The sequence below is a fragment of the Anopheles gambiae genome, chromosome 3 (genome assembly GCF_943734735.2).
Source record: "Anopheles gambiae chromosome 3, idAnoGambNW_F1_1, whole genome shotgun sequence".
Taxonomy (NCBI): Eukaryota; Metazoa; Arthropoda; class Insecta; order Diptera; family Culicidae; genus Anopheles; species Anopheles gambiae.
In genome coordinates this window covers 86,081,751-86,102,974 of record NC_064602.1, presented here as the reverse complement: position 1 = coordinate 86,102,974, position 21,224 = coordinate 86,081,751, and the positions used below count along the sequence as shown (strand labels likewise).

General features: G+C 41.6%; 3 non-coding genes across 3 annotated transcripts; all 3 read right to left on the bottom strand.

The window, feature by feature from the left end:
* Positions 1–3,584: 3,584 nt before the first annotated feature.
* On the bottom strand, positions 3,585–3,657 carry Trnar-acg (transfer RNA arginine (anticodon ACG)). Its single transcript has one exon. It is a non-coding gene; the product is annotated as a tRNA-Arg (tRNA).
* A 13,773-nt stretch (positions 3,658–17,430) lies between these two features.
* Trnav-aac (transfer RNA valine (anticodon AAC)) lies at positions 17,431–17,503 on the bottom strand. The gene has a single exon. It is a non-coding gene; the product is annotated as a tRNA-Val (tRNA).
* Positions 17,504–20,724: 3,221 nt separating this feature from the next.
* Trnaq-cug (transfer RNA glutamine (anticodon CUG)) lies at positions 20,725–20,796 on the bottom strand. The gene has a single exon. It is a non-coding gene; the product is annotated as a tRNA-Gln (tRNA).
* Positions 20,797–21,224: the final 428 nt, after the last annotated feature.

Here is a 21,224-nt window from a genome sequence, read left to right as displayed (position 1 = left end):
TCGCTGTTTCGCGCTCGCTGAAATATTTGTTGCCCTCTTCCTTTCCCCTCCCCCTCTTAGCGCTTCTGTTATCATCGAGTGGTGATCATCAAATAGCAATGATTTAGCCTCGGATTGCACCGCAAATGTCAACACTTTGTGCTATTATTTATTTTTAAATGTGTTTTTCCCTTTTTACTTTTTACACAGATGCAGACACACACAGACACATTTCCCCGTGCTCTGTCCCACGATCGAGTGCTGCGCGCACGGGAGAGCTTGGTAGCTATTTCTTCCCAATCCCGTGCGCGATACGCGCTATTTCAATTAAAAGTGCGCCTCTGCACAATATTTATGGCCCAATGGCACACATACGCACGACACGCAATGCTGGAATGGGGTGCCACAAAACAGAACATTCAGGACGAAAAAGGTCACACAGCGCAGTTGCCAGTCTTTTTTGAAGCACCCGAAAAACGACGTGCGGCTGATGTGCAGCGCACGTTTGTTTCCTCTGCTCCGATCGCAAGCAAACGGACAGTTAACACTCAGGGTGACATTAGAAAGCCCTCTCCGGCAACTGGTACTACAGGTATCGGTCGGTAAGTGGGAAAAGGTTGCCTGTTTATTTGTTTTCTTTTATTCCAGGCTCGGAAATGTTCACATTAACGACCAAACGCCAAACACAATAGCGTGGATAGTGTTTTGTTGTCCCAGTCAGCTGTTTTACCCACGGTTTAAAGGTTAGTGCTGATGGGAGAGAGAGAGTGCCTTATCGATTGTCATCAAAGTGAACTGCTCCTTCGGTAGCTCATAATTCATTATTTATTATCTGGGAGAAAAAAGGTTCATTTTCGGGTGCATGTGTAGTTTGGCTACAAATCGTCCAAGTTTTATGGATGCTTTTGTAGCGAAAATGTCACGAGCGTAAAGATGCCTTGCATTTTTACTGTTTACTGTTGTTAATTATGATTTGTAGTCGCAAAAGGTTTTTTTTTCTCGAGGATTCGCTATTCATTGATATGAGCGATTCTCAAAGATTCTAGTCTGTTTGTAATGTGTCTAAGGTGCAAAAAATATAATGAAACGCAGATAGTATCAATCCAAAAGCTTACTTACCAAAGCATATGTGAATATTTCATAAGCGATGAATGAAATGTCGTTTAATGTATGCTCTTTTCATTCTATTGCATAGTTCAAAGTGCAGTGAACATCCAGTTTTTTTAAATTTATTTTATGATATTGACATGGCCTTAACTTATTGGCTGGTAGTCTTAACACTTTAAGAACTGTCCTAAACTATGCATGAACTATCGACCAATCAAGAACTGGCTTTAGGATGTTTAAAAATCAAAATACATTTAAGACAAGTTAATACTTTAAGTAAGACTTGGACATCAATGCTTCATAAGAGCTACATTGTTGCATCGTACAGTCAATAGCTACATGATAGTTAATATATTAATCATAATTCTACACAACTTTGGAAGACGTTAACATTTTAGTTACTCAATTCGTAACATTCTTACAAACACTGCATCTGATACGATACTAAATACTCATTAATACTCAAGATAAGACCTGGCAAATGGTAAATAGAGGGATTTGAGGCAATGGAAGTCAGTTTGAGAAGCTGAGCGACGATTAACAAAGCTCAGCATTCTGTGAGCTGATGATTGTCTCATAATTAACACGAAAATATTATTTGATATCTCACATCTCCTAACTCGCGTTATGCATGCGAGCGTCCAAATGTAGTGTGTATTCAAAATAAATAGGGGTTTAAATGATCAAAATACACTACAGTGCATTCACAGTCTAGAGTCTACAGTCTAGCGATCAGTTCATGTAGCTCTATGCAGTCCAATGGTACAAGAACCGCATCAGATGTTCATTTCTCGTTGCACACATCAAAAGGTTCGCTCGTTAATGTACAACAAAAAGAATCCTGGATTATTGCCTTGCGGAAATCATAAACAGCTCTTCAACGTTTTCGATACACAGCCTTTGCTTTGTAGATAGTACTTTCTATATCAACCATGGTTTTAGAGATTGGGATATTCTGGTGCCCTAAAGCTGCTCATAAGAAGTTTTATTTTTGCTTAATGACCCTCGAGACTAAAACTGAGAAAGGATGACTAAGACGGAAATAAAAAAAAGACATCAATTAATAAATAGTAAATTTTTACAAGAGATTTATACATCCTTACGGCCAGTTTTTAATGAAAAAGCAAAACAAGATATGAAATGTAACATTTTATTTTGGCAAAAAAACAGCCGCACCCGTTGGACACTTTTTGTTGCTCGTTCGAAATCAAACGATTCACACACATACACATACACACACATGACCGAACAACGCAAACATTTAACAGCTTTAACAGCACCGTTGGTTGTGCACCAAACGGTGTGCGCCGAAAACATTATTTATAATCATTATTTATTATCGGCGGGGCAATATCTCCTACCGAACCACTCGCGAGCATTTGCTGTCTCTGGCAGCGCTTTTCCGAGGTTTTGTTGTTCCCCACTTCCCGGCGCTGGTATGATGTATGGTTTTTGTTGCCGTTCGTTTTGTTGCTACCACTACCACCACTCTCGGCCTTTTGCTTCCTTTTTTTGCCACCGGCATAGCAAAATAGCACCACGGTAATCCTCACATGACACCCTACCATTCCTGCGATCGCTCCACCGTTGCCATAAATACCCGTGTCCCAGTGATGTCCCAGCGTAGAAAGCAAAAATTATGATGTTCCTTTGACTTCGGGCTTCGGAAAGTGTGGAGGGTTTGGAGCAGGGGACGAAGGAAGAGAGGGACGCTAAGCCCAGGACGGCCCAGGAGTGACCGGAAGCTCACCCGAGAGGAAGGAATTAATTGCTCGAGAGGAATTCCGTTGCCATTGTGTGGAGCAAAACCCAAACTTCACCGCACACGCTTCAAGACCGTGAGACTGGGGGTGAGAGGGTGGGGTGAGAGAGGGGATTAACACTTTAAGCGCCGTGTCATATAAATTCGCATGACGGTTTTGCTCACCGTTCAGCTTTGCATCTGGCGCTCTGTGATTCTCTTGAGAACGAATGAGGTAGGAAAGAGGGAACGAGAACGACATGTGCTACGCCGCTTATCGCAATGAAACAAAAGAGTGATAACAATGGCACGAGAAACTGTCGCTCTCATCGCTCTCTTGCCATGCGCTACGTGCTCACTCAAAAACTGTGACGTCAGGCCGGCGGTCAAAGTGTTAAAGATGCTTTTGATAAGAACAAAATAGCAAACGGCAACGTACTATTTGGGTCAGCTTTCCGCGCATTACAAGCGCGCGCGTTCGTCCGACCACTCGCCTATCGGTCAGCCACATTTGGCCAGGGTAACTGGGTCAAGGGCAGCTAGCCAGTCGTCCGTGTGTAGCTGCCAATTTATCTAATCTTATCTAATAATAGCGAACGCAGCACGACGCAAAATCTTAGACATTTGCCGTGGTTTTTTCTGCGACTCAGCCGAAAGGCACAACCAACGAAAACAACGTCATCAAGAAATTGATAAGAATGCTTTGTTTTGATGAACATATTGATAGTATTGTTTCATAAAAAAAGTTCTTTCGTAGCGATCCTGCCAGGAGTCGAACCTGGAATCTTCTGATCCGTAGTCAGACGCGTTATCCATTGCGCCACAGGACCCAGTTGAAGAGGGTGAGGTTATTTTGAAATTTAAAAATAAATTTCAAACACTTTTCTAATCGCTGCTGCTTTGTTTGCTTGGATCTATTTTCAAATGGTTCTTGATCGTGACGATAGTTGTCTGCGCATGATCAAAAGCATCTTCTAAGCAATGGTTGGATGTGATTTTAGATGGAGGAACGATCGCATTTGGTACTATTTTCTAAAAATTTTTTTTAAATTGATACAACTATTATTCCAGATCTATCTTCTTTATTATTAAAATTGTAATTAATTTATTTCGCTTGAAATTACTAGTCAATGCGCTATATATTACAGTTGGATGTGACGAAGATGCTTTGCATTGGTTTTTGGTTTGTGTTTCCTATTTCTTTTTGAATCTATTTATTCGATTTCGGATTCCAAAAACCAAAAAAAAAAATATTTATATTAAATTTTATTGTTTTTCATTTTATTTTAATGAATTAAGTTTAGTTTAATCTTTTATTGGGTTTTTAATTGTTGCGCTAAGCTACAAATAATGGAGCTCAATGACGACTTATGACTTGTTTCTTGCAGTTTGCGGATTCAATGGAGCCTCTAATTTGATTAATTTAAATAAATTAAACACATTTTTGGAGTATCACGCTTGATAACATGCTTTAATCCCTTAAATCCTTTAATACTAATATTTTCCATAGTTTTCCCATCATCATCATCATGGACCTAAGCATAGCAAATGCGACGAGAAAAAGTATCATTCCAGTTTTGCCCAGTAACGACAACGCATAACGGCCATAACGATCCCCAGAACCACGTCACCATCGATCGATACTCTCTCACATCCTGCCTCATAGCACGCTACATAGCACGCAAACCCAACCGGGGCCGGACTCGGACTGCACAGTTTCCTTTACGCAGGTCGCAGCCGCCGGGCCCTGGCAGAGTTGTCCTTCGGTCCGACAATTCGATCACTGTAAATCAGTACACGATTTCCTGAGTTTAATAACCATCTCCTGCTCGGACTGCGGCAGGTAAGGATCCCATACATGAGCGACCGGTCTCCCTCCCTGATTCTATCCTTTTGGTTCGCCTTGGGCAGTTTCCTAACCTAAAACGGATATTGCAAAACCGTCCTCCTCCTCATCAGCTTCTGACCCCGTGCAAAGGTTCGGCCGGCATCATCATCATCATTGGTTGGAAAAAAACTACCCTTATGGTTATGGTGGTGGTGGCCAACGGTCGTTCACCAACACAGACACACACACACGGGAGCATACTTCCGGGGGCCTTTTCCGGCGCGAACGCGCGGAAGGGAAATTGAAAATATAATCACTAAAAATAACAATCACCAATCATCGGTCCGGCAAACGTGACAGCGATTACGATGACACGCGGCCACAGAAGGACACACACACACACACACACGTCCACACACCACCATGAGTGTCACATTTCCCGGGGACGCTTTTGTCACGTGTGTTTTTTTTTCTTTTTTTTTCCCGCTCCCACTCCCTTTGCTTTTGATTTTGGTTCGGTGGCGAGCAAACGCGAGGAGAGGGCCAGCGCTTACTTGGATGGATTTTGCGGTTGTTACATGACGCTTTTCGTTCGCGAACTTTGGTAAGGTTAGAGTAGTAAGGAAATATAGAAAGAGATGGAGAGATATTGAGGGAGGAATGGTCCAATGTGTGTTGTTGATTTATGCCATTCGAACCGGAAGTTGATATTTTGGGTTTTTGTGGTTCTGCTGTGTACTACGGTCCAGTGTGGAAAGGAAACGTGGGAAAACTCGGAGTGGTGGCAGTCCGAAATCGGATTATAATTGCAAACGTACGTGTGTGTGTTGTCCGTGTCCATGTTTAGTGGTGGTTGGGCTTTGTGGTTGTGGATTTTTTTTCTCGTCCCAATGTATAAACCAACTTTTGTTTCATATGTTACATAATGAAGCTGATGTTCGGCATTTTGGTTTGGTCGCCCTTTCTGCTACTGTGGTTCATTTTTTTACGTTTCTGTTCCCTTTTCTGGATGGCTGGAAAATTGCTTTTCAATGTAATTATCAAGCATCATCACCACCATCATCGTCGCCGTCAGCATTAGAGCTGTCCTTGCAATCAGCAGCCGATGAGTGAGTAATTGGATTGATTTCGAGTTTCGACTGATAATTTAATTGATTTATTCACGCGACTCAATATGAGGACAATTGTTGTTTGGGATGTGGCACGCGGGACCTGCCGGGGAGACGTGCGCATAATTTGGGAATTGATTGGTTCAGTTGAAATTTCCATTTGAAGCATGATGCGGTTGACAATGTATATCGTGCGGTGGTGGGCACGATTCACTCTTTTGTGGTCAATCGGTATTGCTAGTCGGTTTTTACATGGTAATAATTTCATTACAACTGTTTCAGCTACTGATAAAAAAAATTAAATTAGAGTTTTTAAATCAAATATCCATGCTGGGCTTTTATGTCTTATATTTCTGCAACAAAATAAAGATTTGCGGATAATTGACGTTCGGTACAATTTTGTGGAGTTTAATCCAGAATAAAGACTTGACCTAAACTCAGGACGAATCAGGACGAATACGGAAGAGGATCCAGACGATTCCGGGAGATTCCGGGCGAGTTCGGATGAGTCCGGAAAACTCCAGATAATTCCGGACGATTTCGGACGACTCTGGATAAATCCCGACGACACCAAGAGGATTTTAAACAATTCCACTTGATTCCAAAATATTTTGGACGACTCCGGTTGGCTCAGGTATACTCTGGTTAAATCCAGGATTCAGGAAGTTGGATGACTCTGGAAAATTCCAAATGATTCCAGTTGACTCTGGGCTAATCCAGTCGATTCTTGATGATTTTTAAAGAGTTCTGAAAATTCTGGATGAACCCCGACGGCTTCAGGTAAACTCTATACGATTCCGGTTGAATTAGGAACACTCCCGAACTCTGGGAGAGTGCATTTATGTCCGGGCGAATCAAGATGGGTCGGGACAACTTTGGATGAGTTCAAATAAGACCATAAGATGCTCTATTCTCAAAACTAGTTCAAACTCCTCGTTCATCTGGAGTCGCTGTAACTCATTCGGAGTCGCGGGTATTTGCCCGTAATGACCCGAAATCGATGCATCCAAACTTGGCTGAAAAGCTTTTATAAACCCAGGAATTAATCCGACTAGGATTTTTTGTTAAATTTTAAATTTCCTCATCGCTTGTAAGCTTAGTTTTACGATACGTTTGGATTTAGAACTATGAAAAATATACACGAATATTGTTTTCCTTCATTAAGACATCCGTGCCGACATTAGAATATGTTGTCTCCGTACATGCATGATCGATTTTTGCAAAGTACCAACTTCTACACGATTTACTCTATGTTTCAACATTATTTCGAACTATTTTTACAACATTTTAATACACTGAAGTAGAGAAAAGTAGAGCAATTCCACCCAGACGCACAATAAAGTCTCCCCTTTAACAGTACTGAACGACCCAGGAAGTCCACCCCATGCCAAATTATACGAAAAAGATTATGACAAGTAAAAATAGCCAGAACCTTTCGGAGAAACGGAAGAAGAAAGCAACGGCAAAAAGAAAGCCATCCGAAAATGAAAGAGGAGACACTTCTTATCAGAATTCAGGGTGGTAGGACCGAGCAAAAAAAAAAAAACGACGTCCACAACTTCCGGGCGGCCCAGGACCAGAATAGAATGGGCATAAAAGTTCCCTTCTTTGCTGGAGAACCATCATCAACCCATCGTACGGGATTCATCCCAAAAAGAGAAAGAATGGGAAAAGAAAACTCATACATGAAGAGCTCCACACCAACAGAGCACACGCAGCAGAAAGCCGGCTGGCCTCGGATTCCTCAGACGGAATGTGCGGAAGTGTAGCAAAATTCGCTTCTCAAGACGTTCCAATTGACATTCGAACTCGTCTGCTTGTGTGCGAGTATTGTGAAAACCGATTTGATTCGATCATAACTCTTCCCTCGTAGCAGGGGGAGAGAGTGAAGGAGTCTTTTTATCTCGATATTTGTGTTGTGCATCCCACAGCGACCCAGAGAGTTGAGTGGCCAGTGATGGATGGATGGCCCTCGGTGACGGGGCGCTACAAATGTCAACCGGAATTGCTCCCCACGGAGAGAGAGGGGGTAGCAGGTTGGCTCTGGTTGGTCGGTCGGTGTCGGGTCGGGGTGGGTTGCGAAAGCGGCCGTGAAAAGTAAAGAAAACGGTTTCCATCTCGATCGATCTCTCACACTTTCGTTGGTAGAAAAGGAGAAAATAAAATTTTATTGCATATTTTTATTGCCATTTCTTCCTGCGTTTCCCTGTCGTGTAGGTTGGTCCCCATCGCCCGATGGGTTTGCGCATTGCTGCTGACGGAAGCCAAGGCACTGCTGCTGATTTCTGGTTACTGCCAGTTCATGTCCTGCCTTCTACTGTTTGCCCCCCCCAGCCCGTGGCAACCCGAGGGAGATAAGTTGTTTTTCGATCAATTCAATTGCTCACCGCCGAACATGGAAGAGGCGGACCCCACCGGCCCATTGAGAAACGGTCGGTTCCCGAAACGGTTTGCCTCAGCGCTGATGATGGCGACAATAGCTTAGACGTCCTGCTCCTCGGTAAGAAGCTCCATTTGAAGAACAGCATTTGGTTTGGAAAAGGGAAACCTTTTTTGGTAGGAGAATAGCATCAAGCATCAAACGGGATTTTTATTACTCTTCGAGTAGCATCGTTGAGTCGGGGATTCGGTGTCCTCTGGTTGAATGTCCGTTTTTTTTTTGTCCGGCTCACATTGAACCAGGGGAGGGAGGATTGTGCTACAACGGTGCTTCATCAAGACGAAGACGGTGATGAATTTTCCCATTTTAATTGAAATTGTGTCCTGCCAAACTTCCTTCCCGATGTTTTTACGGGGTTGAGGCACCGTAACAAACGGTGATTGTCAAACGGTTTCGTATCGTGAACGAGCTCATGAGAGTGTACTGTTTTGTACGGGGTGCTACACATACACCACCCAGCGGGTGGAATTGTTTTATGTTTTTCCCTTCCCGTTTTTTTTTTTTCTATATATTTTTGGGGGCAATTGTATTTGTTTTATCGTTATAGAATTTTCATCAATCACTCTGTGGCTGCGGTTTGGTAGAGGATGTGTGGTGCTGCCTGCCCAGAGGTTCCTCCCAGACGCTGTTTTGCCGCTGTATTGACAATTGCTAGCGTTGCGCTACTAGCAATCTCTTGGCTAATGTTTGTTTTATGCTGATGCGACGTAGAACGTCGAATAAATTACTTACTGGTGGTAGTGGCTTTCGATTGGGTGGCACTGATGATCATCTCTGCTTTGCATTCAGTTTATTGAGTTTTAAATGGCAAAGTTCCATTGTTTTGCAAGGTTTCTTACAATAATTTGAAATCATCGTTTTTTCATTCAAATCAACATAAATGATGCCATAACCGCTACAGAAATCATGGATGATATGCCCTTTGAATACTTTCTACTAAGAGTTCAGTGCCTGTTATGCTTCAAATCTCAATTTGATTGTCTTGGAATGCAATAGTATCTATGATAGGTGTGTTTACACTTTTAAGAACATTTTACATATTGATGAATACATTGACACATTCTACAGTCTATAGAATATAAATAAATTAAATGTTATATATTCAAATAATTATAAACAGTTAAAAAAACATGTATCTGATTTTATTTATGAATTTACCAATGGATACTAATTCGCTTTTGTTTTGTTGTACTTTAACACCTAATTTCAAAAATGTTCCAAACAGCCTGGCTCTCACAAATGGTAGTAAGACCTTGGGTTCTAGGTTCCAGTTTCCAGCCGTAGTTCTACACGCAATGGAGTCTTCCTCCTTCTATTTGCTGTAACGTCCTACGCGGATATATCGGCCTATACAAGGCTTTCAAGACTTTATATTATGCCACACGCTGCTCGCATAGTAAGGTCCTTGATACGGGGAGACGATCCATTCTAGGCTAGAACACACGATGAGCATGTTGTACGTAAACGACTATACAACGGGACCGTCCTTATGGAAGTGCAATCGAAACTATGTAGAGGAAAACAAAACGGACCATATCCTACTCCGCTGCCTCATCATTCTACGATGTTCCACAGGATACTTCCCAGGTTCAAGCATTTTATGATCCTCGTTCTTAGTTCTAGCTACCTTTGGTTATTGTTTTCTTTCTCATAATTAGATTCTCCTGCTTCGGAAGGTAGGAGCCTGACAGTGGTGCCAGAGACCCTGGGGTCAGCGGTTGGCACTAGTGGAACTGGCCATATGCATGTCGCAGTTGTGTCCTGATAAGTGGTGCGTCAGATCCATTTATTGGTTCTTGGCGGGCTACGTAAATGATACTAGGGAATACCATTGTATTCGATGGAGTATGACCCGTTTTTTTCTTGATGAAACTATGTTGGTCATCTTGGGTGTGTGCATGACTCGGACAGATCCTCTGAGAGTATTCCGATGTCACCACTTGCTCGTACAAAATATTTCAATATACCTATCAGAGTAATATTATCGTAAAGATACTTCCGTCCTTCTCAAACCTATGTTGGGGAAAGAGGTGGGACTTATCATCATCATACTCATGGTAATAATCAATTGTCTTAAGGTTCATATAGATAAGAGCTAATTTCAATAACTCCTAGTACATTTATCAAATCCAAAATGAATGTAAATAGTATGGAAACTATTAAATTGACTTTAAAAAAACCAAATGATAAGAAAAGAAATTAATTTATTTGCATCATCATTCGCTTAAGTAATATTTCATCGCTGCATCAGAAATAAGCATAAAAAAGGCACCAAACAATTTCTCCAACCCTAAACACTTGCAAAGTAATTGCATTGGCAAGGAGAGAAACAAAACGTAAAAAAAGTAATATTTTTGCATCCTTGCACCTTTTCTTTGCACTCTCTGTCTCTCTCTCCGGTTCCCAGTAATTCCTTCTCTGTCTAACGCATAAAGAAACGTTTGCTCTTTCTCGAATCCTTCCCGTGAAGCTACTTAATTTGTTTCTTAAGTCCTTTCTTAAGACCCGCTCCGCCCTTTGTTCTTTCATTACTGTGAAAAGGGAAAGAGAAACAACAAAAAACGGCCGGCTATAGGTACAAAGCGGCAAAAGAAATTACACTGAAGTGTGCAATTAGTTGCATTCAAATCGAGTGCAGACAGGCGCGCCGTCGCCCCTCCTTCCGCTATGCCAATACTTAGCAAGGACCACTGGAATCTGTTCTTTTTAAAGTAACGGCGACCCAGTGAATAGCGCGCGAAGGCGGCTACTGCGTTTTTTCCCCCTTGACCGTAACTTCGCAATCATAATTTCCTTCACACCGATGGGGCTGTGGATGTGGCAGTGGGCGGCGGCGAGCAAGGCGCGAACCAGGGGCGCAAAATTTACAGCTCAATCTTTCGCGCCTTTCCCGGTTCTTTAACGCGTTTTTCTTCCACCACCAGAGAGCAAAAGTTGTCTCCTTTTCACACCCCACAGCAAAGCTGCCATGGACACAAGGTGTCGTCGGCACAGCCCCACACAGTGGACGGGCCCATTACTTGGTGCGTTTTATGAAGATTGGATTACTTAATTGCGACGGACGGACGGGGGGATGCTAAAGTTACGAACGAACAATCCACTGCAGTGCAAATGTCTGCAGCGGTGGAGAAGCGCATTAAAAAATAAATAAAAGAATGCCCCCGCAATCTCTCTCTCTCTCCTATCAAGTAATTAAATTTACGGAAAACACACTCGCACACAAATACAGGCGGGGACCGTCCTTGCACAGGAAGCAAGCATAACAGCAGCATAATAAGGCGCAGAGAGAGTTGGCACAAAAATAGCGACACTTGCACTTGCTATAACGCCCTCGATCAATAATGGATAGCACGCTCGGGGAGCGCGCTGTGGCTGCTCTGCCGGTAACGTCTTCGCCCCGGCAGGCAGGCAGGCAGGCCCGGCGGTGGTGACTCCAAACAACACTGTTTGGAGCAACAACTAAATTAGCATGTTGATGGCTTTCTTCGGTGTGTCGCCTCGAGGTGGTCCCGCGTGGTCCCCATTGTAGAGTGTCATATTTTGCTGTGCCGATGTGTTGTTATGGCTGTGCTGTGGCCCTTCCACTTCGCAACAGGATCGCCAACGACGACAGCCCAAGACGAGGACCGACACACCACTGCAATTGAATTAGATGTGTCTTATGTATACATCCATATTGGAAGGCACCGTTTGAAGAGAGGAAAAAAAAGAAGAAAAGGAAAACACATCGCTCCGAGCCAACCAATCATCCTGTAATACAATTTCCAAATTATTCAATTACAAAAATAAACACTACTAACCTTCGGCGCTAAGGTTTGGACAGTCGCGGGAGCATCACAGGCTGAAGAAATTGGGAGAGCACAACACACAAACGGTCATAGCCCTTAGGATCTTAAACAAAGCAACAAAAAAACGGGACACAAACAAAGTGTGACAGTCCTTCACTTTTTCCCATTTTTTTCCTTCTTCTCACGTCAAACTGATTTTCAGTCAAAAGCGCTGCCTACTTCTATTGTCATGTTTCATTTTCATGTTTTTTTTATGCTTCTGTTCCCGTTTTTCCGTCCCCTTTCCCTTTTCGCTTCACTGGAGAACCAGTAATGGTGTAGCCTGTTTGTTTAGCAGCTAGTACGATAAATTGCTTGTTTGTTTAATCGTTCTCGGCTTGCTTTTTTCTCTCCACTCAGGGGACAATTTCGTTTGTGCAGCGGGCGCACGTCATCATTTACTGGCACGTCAATTGGTGATACACTCACTCGTGCACCGGGGAAGGGAAACTGTCAACCGCCGGCAATTGGCAATCCTGTATCCAGGAGATTGCTGCCGGTCGTGTTGCGTGCATATTAATGTCGCTTGGTAAAGAAATTGCTCACTTTCCTGTCCAGAAGTTGGGCCCCCCGTGCGGCAGTCGTCTCTTATGCGGCCCTGCGAGGTATTGTGGATAATGGCACTGTTTGAATGAAGGTAATACGGTGAGCAAATAGGCGCACTGTCAGTCGCACGGAACCTCAACGCGCCCATGCGGTTTGGTTGTTTAGGTTCTTCGTGGGTTTTTCCATGTTCGTTGTTTTGTCGTTGAATAAGATGTTTTTACAATTTTTTCAATTAATTTCTGGTAATTTTAGGTTGTTTTCTTCGACAACTTTCATCTTTATCAATGCTTTGTTACTTGTTTCAAGTGTTTTCTTTGTTAATCATACACTTGTTTGTCCAACTCCGCTATATGTCCTAGATGTTGCAATGTACGTGGTATGTGTTATAATTTAAATATTATGTGTTATTTACTTCATGTTTGTATGTAGATTTGGATCATTTATGCTGTTTAACAATCATTCCATAACTTTTTTCTCAATGATTTAAAGTGTTGAAAACCCCCTCTAATAGTAGGACCAGTAATATCATAAACCATTTTAACTGAAATAAAATCCGTGTCAGAGTCACGTACTAAATTGTGATAGTCAGAGGGTGATGCTCAAACCAATGGTGGTGTGTCCAATACATGCTTGGTGATTTTTAGGCAACAAACGCTTGGTCAGTCACTATGTTATGACTTTTTTTTTCACTGTGATCAGTTCTGCAAAATGTCATTGAAATAGTCAGGACAATTTTCGACTGAAACAAATTAAGGTCACAGTCACGAGCTCTACTGTGATGATCAGAGGTGAGACTCAAACAGTTGGTGCGACTGTCACATGCTTGGTGACATTTTGAGCAACCAACTCTTGGTCAGTCACTTGTTCGCGACATTTTCTGTCGGTGATCATCACGATAGTCATGGGAGATATGCGGTGCGTGCGAGTGGCCCTCGCACTGTCGGGTCAGACAGATCATCAAACCAGACGGAGTGAGTAAACATGCTCATTTTGTTGCTTGGGACGACACGCCAAGTCTATTCCAAGAATGTCGTGATTATCACCTACAGAAAATGACGTGACCAAGGGAGTGATTAAGATTTGGGTGCTGCTTAAAATGTCACCAGGCATGTGATTTGTATTGGCAATGAGCATCAAGCTACCACGGATATTTTGATTGTTTTCGATGGTGATTATCACTTGATTCTCATGACATTATACATAACAAACTAGGAGATTTTCAAATAATGATTTCAAACATCAAAGAGTAAATGTAATATGATGAATGTATTAGAACACAAAAATACCAAACCCTCCAGTGCGTACATCAGTAAAAGATTATATTCAATGGCTTTAAAAATTTAAATAAACCATCTCAAAACACTTTGATGTAGCATTAACTTTGATTTGAAAGAATAATCTGCAGTTATAAGTAAAGATCCTTGCATTATGCTATATTCATTTGAATGTATTTGTACACGTGTTTCTACGATTGAAGATACATACAAATGAATGAGTGGGAAAATTCCAACTAATATGAACTACCACTATATCATAATATATCATCAAGAAAGCACACTTCCAAAATCTAACAAAGGGGAACAAAAATGTTCCAAGTTTCAAAACGGTTGAGCAGCGCCGTTTTAATTATTGCCACACTGATCACCGTATCCACGATTTCCCTTTAATCCTACCAAGAAGAATCCGACAAGAAGAAAAGCTTCATAACAACAGCACCAGTAATACTACACGAGATAATACACCGTTGTAGTACTTACACTTACTTCTCTTCGTTTGGAGATTAAATAAATTTCAGAAAAATCAGAAAGCAAAACCAATCTTATAATTTTCGCAACATGCCGCAAATCAACTCCAAGCTAGGAAAAATACGATCTAAGACCAACACACACACACAGCACACACTTCATCAGCAATGTAGCAAATGATTCATCACACCGTAATCCCATCACCAGCCGCTCTCATCATCGTGTACCCCGAAAAGCGGTACAGCAACAGCAAGTCAAAACTCATCCATCAGCGGTGGTGGTGGTGCTTGGTGCGCTATGGGCAGGATTAATTTCTCCACCCCTCCCTCTCCGTAAAGGAAATGCACACACAGTAAGAAGCTCACGCGCGCTAGTACGCCCGGCAAACGGTTTCCCTGGGCAACGTAAAATGAGCAACAGAGCGCAGCACAGCGCAGCAGAAAATCCCCATTTCTCCTTCATACATCGCAATCGTGCAACGGTAGCAGTTACGCAACAAACCTTTGAAGCGAGCGTTGGAGCGCTAATCCTTTCGGTAAACCTCTACCAACCAGAGGGAGCGAATGGGAAGCCCGTGCCGTTCCTGTTTGCTCACTGCCCTTGGTTGTGTCGGTATGGAATCAGCAGGGAAACACGCGTTCGCAAAGCCGCGCATCATCGATGACGGAGGGCGATTAACTCTCACTCCCTACACACCTGGCCATACAGGGCCACCGTGAAGCCATCTTTCGGGGCGACGAATAAACCAATTCCTCTTGATGTGGCTTTCCAGCACCGTTTGGCATGGGGCGCAAATCCTGTAAAAGAACGGAGGGAACCACGGCAAACCACGACGCATCTTCCTTCCACGAATGGCGGCGTGTGTGTGTGTGTGGTGAGCTTAAACCCCCCGTTACCTTGGCAACATTCTTGCATGATTTTAATTGACATTTTTATTTCTCCCTTTCGCCTGCCCGGCCGTCGTCATGCCTGTCGTCATTTGCCCAGGATGCAGGAGCCGAAAAATTGGAACCTGATCTCCCCGTACGCAATCCGGGAAAACCGGGAAGCATAAATAAACATGCGTGCTATTAAAATGCTAGCGCCCATGACGACTTCCAGAAAACGAGAGAACTCTGTATAAAGCCAACAAAGATGTGCGCCTTGGCCTTTCTCGGGACCAGGGAACTAACTGCGTAGTATTGCTAATCAGGAAGACAAAAAAACGGGAAAAAGGAAAGCAAAGAAACTCTTGAATCAACATTGTGCGCACAAAATAGTTACATCAAACCTATGCTTGGTGTGATTAGTTCCGGACGAGCGGATCCATTGCGCGTAGTTCGGGGACCATCTCATCACCGTTGTTGGGCCACTGGGGCGGGCGCGCCCAACCTTTGTGTATAGCAAAACGTTTAATCAAGCCCAATTACACACCAAACCGCCAGCAGCACCCTTTTGTGTTTCGCAAAACGACGTGCAACCACTTACATTGCTTAACAGCAGGACCGCGCCATCCTTGCCAGGTGAACGGAGGACATGTATTGCCAGCTGGAATCCAGCATGTGTGTGTGTGTGTGTGTTGATTTTAGCGACCTCAGCTCGGGGTGACATTTTGGGTTGGTCGCGTTGCAGTCTTCCCTACCCTCCAGCGGAATCGTATGTATTAGCCCGCTGGACAGGATTTTCCTCTTGTTCGGTGGTATGTTGCGACAACTGTGCGCTTTGTTTTCGCGTACGCCTGTGTAGGAAAGGGAAAGGAGGTTTGTTTTTGATTAACAATAGTTAAGCTTAGCCGTACACGGTTGGGTGACAAAGTGCTTGGTGAAAGAACTGTGAATTGTCTTGTTTTTGTAGCTCTGTTTTCGTATCTACTTATCCAGAAGGACACGGTGGATTTTAGGTTGTCCTTGAGTGAATAAGATGTAATGATAAAAGTAAAGTTCAAGTGATGCTAAAAGTATTACATTTTAACAGAGACACGGAAGTGATGTAAAGGATCTTGTGCTTGTAAAAGTGATTTTTTACTATAATTTTAATCTTTTTCATTTGTTGGTAAATGTGTACCTGTAAAATTCTATTTTTAAGATTCTTAAACATTGCATTTGTTTCTTTTGGTTTGTTACGTTGACATAATTACTTTTTTATTCTCTTTATTCTCTTCCTTCTTCATCTTTGAATCTTCTTACGTATTAGTATTAGTTTTGATGATCGCTTTCTCATGTCTTACTTGTGATCATTAATATATTGTTTCTTTATAGTTTTCTATCTATCCGATATACTTAATCATTTTTCATTTTCATAACTTAGCATTGAAATTGAAGTATTTCTGACTTTTTAAATACAAATACCATTATCGTTATTTTATTACTCTGTCAACTTTCATTCCCTTCTTACGTTATTATTTTTTTCATACGAGTTTTTTTATTTTCTGTTTTACATATTGCTGTAACGATTTTTTTTATATTTTTCGTGCAATCTTAGCTTATTTGATAAGGTATAGAGCTTCTTTTATTTAGTGATGATTGGTTATTTGTTTGTTATTTTATATTAGCAGTATTTTGGTTGTTTTATTATGTTTATTATCCAAATGACAGTAAATGTTATGTACACGAATGTTTAATACGAAGAATGTTGTTCGACTTGTATTTGTTATATTATTCTTTATGGTTACAATAGTAATCGTTTCCGAATTTTGCCTATGTTTTTCTTAAGAATTGTTATGTCTATTGCTTCGTTTATTTAGTTATGTTCTTCAGTTTTTGACGTAGTTTTTAAAGCAATTTTGTATCAAATCGGGATCATGTTTTAGGTGGTTGCTCCTTTCGCTGTACAATTTTTTAAAATAATTATTCCAGGTATATGGCTTTTAATATGTTTTTCGGATCAATTTACAATTTTTACGGCATTACTCAACGATCGGGCGATGTATTTCAACAGGTGTCATATATATTGAACGACAGAGCTTTTGAAAAACATATCGCAAGCGTTGAATAATGTTTATTAAGTTGCAAATCGACATCTAAAATCATTATGATAGCGCTTCAAACAATTACCTTCCGGTCAAAAATTCCTCCATCACAGACTTGTTGCTGCCTTTTAAACATAAGACACATCACAAAAAAGGTTCTCTGTTTCCGCCCGGGATCGAACCGGGGGCCTTCCGCGTGTTAGGCGGATGTGATAACCACTACACCACGGAAACAGCTGGATTTTCTATTAGCGGGAGCTTAACTCCTCACCTATTGCGGTGCAAAAGCATGTTCCACGCTAAGAAGAAATTAAAAACAAACTCGCGACCACACATTACAAAAATACTTTTTCTAGTTGACTTCTTCATCCTACGATTGCCGCGAACCCAACGCAAATCCCGACCTCCGCCGTAGAGCCCGTATCGAACCAGGAATAGAATGCCGTGCACACTTGACTCGAGAGAGAGAACCAGAAGTGCCACTCGCCGGGCGAATAATCGGCTTGATCGGTCGACTGATTCAACACGATCCCTCGGTTGCGTCATATTTTTGCGCCGAAATTCTTGCATTATCGCAAACACGCCGGGTCAAATTTGGCAAGCCTCGTGTCGTGTGGTGGGATGCAAACGCAGCACAAAACATGTCAAGAATAAGCCAGATATTGTTAACAAACAACAGCTTTGAAGGAGTCTGTGACGCAAAAAAACTGAAAACGATGATAAGTATTGTAGGACGCTGTGTTGAAGAATGGTGAAAAGGTGCGTTACAGTTGCTCATTATTTTAGATTCATACATTGCATTTTGCATTGAAACAGGCGCAAACTCTCAATTGCCATTCCTGTAAAGCACATAACTCCAATAAACGATTTCCACTCCTCACCGTTATCAGTGGCCATTAAAGCGAGCAATTCTAATTCAATCGCACTGACGTAATCGTCTGACGCGACCCATGGACGGATGTGGAGGAATCCTTTATTGTCTTGCGATTGCGACCTCCTCGGCTGACCCTCGAGAGCATTTGCAAAAAAAAAAAACCCTTATACACTAATCAAACCATCCATTGCTCGGCCATACTTTACTGCTAAACGACTTTGCTCTTTTCCCTTTAAACGTGTTATCAGGCTTTGGTACGATTGGTGATACCGGTTCGAATCGGATCGGGCGTAGATTGCTCCTGCCTGCCGGTCTGAGAACTTCTGTAACCGGTTATCATCGTCGCGACTGCCAGTGAGTATAGAGCGGAAGCAAAAACCGACCAACAAACCAACCAACCGGGCAGCAATCGTCACTGTACGACAGCCCCCCGTGTCCCTGAACTGTGAGCGTGCCCCGAACCAGATTGCGAATGGTGGTACGACCGAGGGATTATCAATTTATTGCACAAACGCTTGATGTTAAGGTTTGTTGTTTCTTTCTTTTTTCTTGCACCATACCGGCAACCATATTGAAATGCAGCCATTATTGTTTTGAAAGTAGCGATCAAGTGCAATTGCTCTTACGACCACGATGAAGGATGCTCGAGAAATAAACCTTTTAAGAAATAAAAGGGTAATTATGTCTAGAATGTCTAGAAATACTTGAGTCCCTAGAAGATGAAATTTTTAGTAGTAAATTTCAAGCAATTGACGTCAATTATTTAATCGGTTTTGCAGATGCACTAATAGAAGGAGGAATAAATTATCGAACATTCCAATGAAGCTTGAAAATACAATGAAGTATCTCCCTAATATGAATCTTGATCGAATTCTTCTGAGAGAAACTAACTCAACTTATTGGTATGGAGTATACAAACTATCCAGTCTTGGTTTAAATATGGTTGACATTAAGTGTTGGTGAATGTAGGTCGTCAAAACACATGTCCAAACTTTAAGAAATTCTCCTTAGGAAAGGAAAAATCTCCGAGGGACAAATTTTATGGGACATCACGGGACCGTTTAAATGTCTATCTTTAAAAAACAATTCATCTTGCAGAGACAACACCTTGGAGCCCTTAAATTTTAAATCTAAAACATAATCCAAGTTATTTTTCTATAGGTCTCTGCTAAAAAAAACACAAAATATTCCTTTGCTGTGTTAGAATTTTGACATTCTTCTTCGAACCCGTTTATTTATCGTCTCAATTTAATTCATTATTAATTACTAGATATCTTCAAAGTACGCTCTTAATGTGGACCAAGATAAACCACGTATCTCGAATTTCCCTGTTTCCAACCAAAAAAACACTAATTTTTGTGTAATTTAGCATGTAATGATAGGGTTTAGTCACTAAATGTCTTATTTCATATGATTCTGATTCTTATTAATTATTACAATTTTATATCTTCATGAAATGTATGTATGGAATTCGACCAAAAGGGAATTTCTTTTCCATTTGACTATTAAAATGTCAAATCAGTTCAATTTGCTTAAGGAACTGTCAAATTTAAATTAGCCGAAACCGCGTATAAAGAAGGTACCGCGTATCTTGGATACTACCTGGGAACTACCTTACTACACAGGTTTTCAAGATACCTCAACACCAAGAGCACTTGTTTCAAACCCATGAGTATATTCTCCAACTTCTTTTTCTTCACTTACATTTATTCATAGTGTTGAAATGGAATTTTACTGATGATGTTAAACTTGTCAGAAAATTAATTTAATGCTTGATTCTTGATAATTCAGACACTCACAATAACCATTTTAAATATTAACGATCGTTTCCCTTGCAAAGCTTAACTAATACGTCAAAAAATTGTGATAATTTGACAATTTTGGGACAACAAATAATCTAAAGAGATGCGCAATTATTACAAATACAGGGTTTTCGAGGATTATATAGACATGTGCGGCGAGTTGTAGATTCGTTCAGGCATATAATAGACTCTTTCAGCGAGATATAGAATTGTTCGGAAGTAGGTGTAGACATGTTCGGTTATACTGTAGAGCTGTCACTTTCGTACCCCTTGGACTGCAAGTTGGATCATTCTCATCAGAAGGTAAACAAACGGTTTTCGAAAAAATATGCTTTTTTCAACTAATTTATGTATTAAACAGCTTGGAGAATGATTATTAGCTACTTTTAGGACTTTTAAGAATGAAAAATTGAACCCTGCGGCACAGTGTGTAAACAAAACAAATGACAACTCTACAGAATCGCTGAACATCAACGCTTACTTCCGAACAATTCTATATCTCGCTGAAAGAGTCTATTATATGCCTGAACGAATCTACAACTCGCTGAACATGTCTATATAATCCTCGAAAACCCTGTAATAGAACACATTTTAACGTATTTCTTTATTTTGCAAGTAAGTGCTTGTATGATTTCTTTGGTAGATGAGATCAATGATCATCTTTCTTGAAGGCAAATGAGCATTCAATGGTGTTAATGTTTGCTACAACAATACATTAATTATTACAAACCAATTGCAGCAATACTTTACCTACATAAAAAAAGGATTGCTTGCGAAAGAGGTTCTACCGAGATTTGAACTCGGATCGTTGGATTCAGAGTCCAAAGTGCTAACCATTACACCATAGAACCCGTTGATGCTGGCTGACGATTATAGCGCGCCGGTAGAGCCAACCCTAATCTTCGCTTCACCTGCAATCAGCATCTCGCTAAGCCGCTCGGTCGATAATAAATCCCTTCCCTCTTGCAATCGCAATCATCACCTTATCGCGCAATGACGTATACCGGCACATCGTAACATAGTCGGAGGAGCAACAAGAGAGAAAAATAGTTCCCATTTCATTCCACAATTGCAGCGATGACTCACCACAACGGCACAATAATCACACCCATCCACCCACCCACCAAGAGGCCCACTAGCAGCGAGCAAAATGTGGCTTATCTGCTGCAGTGGAGAGAGCAAAACGACGATTGCATTAATTAAGGAATTGATTCTCGATTACTTTTGCCGCAAATCGAAAACACATCGGTCGCCCCCGAAACCGATGCGATGAGGTTTT